The sequence below is a fragment of the Martes martes genome (assembly GCF_963455335.1).
Source record: "Martes martes genome assembly, chromosome: X".
Taxonomy (NCBI): Eukaryota; Metazoa; Chordata; class Mammalia; order Carnivora; family Mustelidae; genus Martes; species Martes martes.
In genome coordinates, this window is record NC_137897.1 from 102,985,353 (window position 1) to 102,988,919 (window position 3,567).

General features: G+C 40.0%; 1 pseudogene across 1 annotated transcript; it reads left to right on the top strand.

Annotated features, from left to right (window-relative positions):
• Positions 1 to 1,725: 1,725 nt before the first annotated feature.
• On the top strand, positions 1,726 to 3,193 carry LOC308337477 (olfactory receptor 11L1-like; annotated as a pseudogene). Its single transcript has 2 exons — positions 1,726 to 1,800; positions 2,214 to 3,193. The product of its transcript is annotated as an olfactory receptor 11L1-like (transcript).
• Positions 3,194 to 3,567: the final 374 nt, after the last annotated feature.

Here is a 3,567-nt window from a genome sequence, read left to right on the forward strand (position 1 = left end):
AATATTTATTGTGTCTACTCAACATCAGGCAATGTTCTAGGTGTTTGGGATTCAGTGGTGAATAAAAGAAAGGAAATCGATACTCTTGTGAATTCTATATTAAACGAGACAGACTATTAGGAAGAAGTTAAACAAAATATATTCTATGTTAGAGGCAATTGGGCTATAAATAAAAAAGTAAATCAGGAAAGAAGGGAAGGCAGTAATAGAGTTGGGGTGAAGATTCATTTTAAAAAAGGGTTAAAGATGGCTGCAGTATTGGGGAAACTAAGGAGAATGAGTTTGGACAATAACTCTTGAGGAACAGGTGGGAAGCTGGGCTGAGAATACCCAGGAAAAGCCCTGAGTTTTCCCTCAAAGGAAGCCGGGCAGGAACTGGAGCCAAAAGAACCAAGGCTGTCCATGGCTTAGGTGTGGTGGGTACCTGGTGCAAAGTAGATGTGTCAGAAGAAGTCCGATTTAAAGGTATTAGATCATGGTGGAGAATTTGCCTTTAATCCTATTAGACAGAATTCCAAAAACCTTTCACATAGAGACAAAAATGAACATGTACTCATGTATGTGTAAATAATAGCAGTCAGGAGAGTCAGTTCGTATGGTAGAAAGACCATAAATGTTGGAGGCACACAGAACCGTGAATGTCAGCTCAAGCTTGACAACTTCAGGCAAATTGTTATTTGTACTATTATTAGCCACGATTTAGTGACCATTTTCTATGTGAAAGGCACTTTATATTCATAATCTCATCTAATCCTTACATAACTATAAATAGATATGAATGTTATCTTCAATTATCTTTAAGTTAAATTAAGTGGTGAAATTAAGTGGTGATAGGTAACAGTTGAGAAGTAATGAGAGCTAAACAATTTCCTCACTTGCATTTATATTGCTTTATCTTATTTAAGTATAGTGATTAGTAATGTTGGTTAATGCTTCTGTGGGGCTGTTTTCATGAAGAATTTTATTTTGTAAAGAAAATTTTTAATGTTTATTTAGTGCTTACTATGTGTCAGGCACTGTTTTAATTACATGTATTTATTTTTCAAAACAATACTGTGAGGAGTTACTATTATCCTCGTTTTTTGGATGAGAAACTCAAGCCCAGGGAGTCTAAATAACTTGCCCAAGGTCACACAGCCAGTAAATGGACAGGCTGGAATATGATTCTCTGCAGTTTGGCACTGGTGTTCCATGTTTAATCATTGTACTACACTACCTCACAAAACAGACCAATGAAACAATTGAATGGGAAAAATGTGCTAATTTATCTTCCACTGCCCATGATGTATATGGAAAGCCTGGTTATTTGGGCTTTGTGATCTAACCCATGGCCACTGCTACCTCCCTAATACCAGCATATCTGAATTGTAGGCAAAGACCTATGGAGCAAATATTTCACTTCTAGAAGACTGCTCTGGGAAAACAAAATTTTAAAAGTGATGGCAAAGATGATAGCATGTGTGACTATCTATATCTGACTGTGTAACTCCAGATGGATGTGTGTGTATATATGTGCATTCAGTTGGGTGCATATGAGTCTAATGAGCAGTTTTAGGTGGATGCTACTGGGCTTTCCTCCCATTAGCCTAAAATCCAGTCTTTTATGTGGCAAGATTAAAAAGTAAGAAATCTTTATTCTGTTTTAGAATGCAAACCTGTTTTTCCAGAATCTGCTTTCCAGAAACTACCATTCTGCAATTGCATGGATGTCACTACCTAATAAGCATGGATGGCCCTGTACCATCAATGGAACGATTCTTTGCCTCAGTCTTGGCATTTCAGCTCCCATTTCATGCTCTGGTAAAGAAGGTCATAAACATGATTTGCTATCTGGCCTGTCATTTCTTTGAATTGTCAACATTTAGTAAGGATTTTCCTTGGGAATTTCTTCTGTCCAAAATGACACCAACGATGCCAAGCATGGGCTCTACACGCCTCCTTTAGACATGAATTTGGGGTTCTTGACCTGCTACCAGTACAGTTGTGTTATGGATTGTTCCCTAAGGGGTGGGTATAGATTTTCACTGAGCCATTCTTTCTACCATTTAGTCTCCTCATCCTATTCCCCCTGCCTGACCAAATGACAGGTTCAGCTGATTTCTATAAAACAACTTGCCTGAGGGCAAATTTAGCTGGCTACCATAAGAACCAATCCCCAAGAAATGCCCTCATTAGTGCAGAGATCTAACTACTGATAGAATTGGACTATGTAGGAAATCTTAGTGGCTGAGAGATCTGATATAACTTCTGAGGAACTTCTGATTTCTTTGGGGCCAGGAAATACCACTATGATGGTGACTGAGTTCATCATACTAGGGTTTGGAGACCTCCAAGGAATTGGGTCCCTTGCTCTTCTTGGTGTTTGGCATTGTCTACCTAGCCACCATATCTGGGAATCTTCTCCTCATGGTCCTGGTGAGCACTCAGTGGGGACTCCAGACACCAATGTACTTCTTTCTGGCAAACCTCTCATGCTTAGAGGTCTGTTATACATCGAACATTGCACCCAGGATGCTGCTGGACTTATTGAGAAAGAACAGAGTGATCTCCAGGGAGGTTTTGTTATGTAGCTCTATTTCTTTGGGGCTCTGGGCAGCACTGAATGCTATCTTCTGGCAGTGATGTCATACGCTTTTACTTGGCTGTCTGCCAGCCCTTGCACTATCCAACACTGATGCATGGAACCATATGTGTGTGGTTAGTAATTGATTCATGGTTTAGTGGCTTCACAGTGGCAGCTGTATTACGGGCTGTTATGGTAACCAGTTTGACCTTCTATGGTGGCAATGAGATTGACCATTTCTTCTTTGACTTGAAACCTCTGCAGGAGCTCTCCTGCTCAGATTCCCCACTGGTCAACGTAGTCTGCATGAGTCTAACAGTGCTGGTGAGTTTGGCCCTGTCTAGACTAAACCTAACCTCCTACTGGAAAATTCTTTCCGTGCTCTTGCATATACCTTCCATGACTGGTAGGCAGAAGGCATTCTCTATGTGTTCTTCTCATCTAGTTGTTGTAACTTTATTTTATGGAACCTTGATCCTGGTCTATGCTGTGCCCTTTGCTGGTTAGGTGCCAGTTCTCAATAAAACCTTCTTCTTGTTCTATACTGTTATCACTCCCATGGGTAACCCCCTTATCTACAGCTTCAAAGACAAAGATGTCAAGAAGGCCCTGAGGAAGCTGAGGATTTGATCCTACAACGATGAGTTCCATTCAATTGACAGAAATGATGGCAGTCTGAAGGTTAAGGCACTGTCTGTCCTCATCCTCAGGGAACTCTCAGCCTAAGAAAGCATAGCATAGATTATAATATTTTTAAGGTAAAATATTGATTAGTCTCCAAATCATCTATTTAGCTGATTTCAGGGAAGAGTTAGTAGATTTGTCTTGGTGTCCTTGAAATTTTCTAGTTTTTCTTTTGTACTGTGAGCATATTTATACTGTGAGAGGAGAGGAGCACCTCCTGGGAGTGGAACAATTCTGGGATAAAAAATAAATAGTTGCTACATATAATCCCCCCCAAAAGATCAATCCTGAAAGTAGGTATTTGCAAGTGTGCTTTAGTT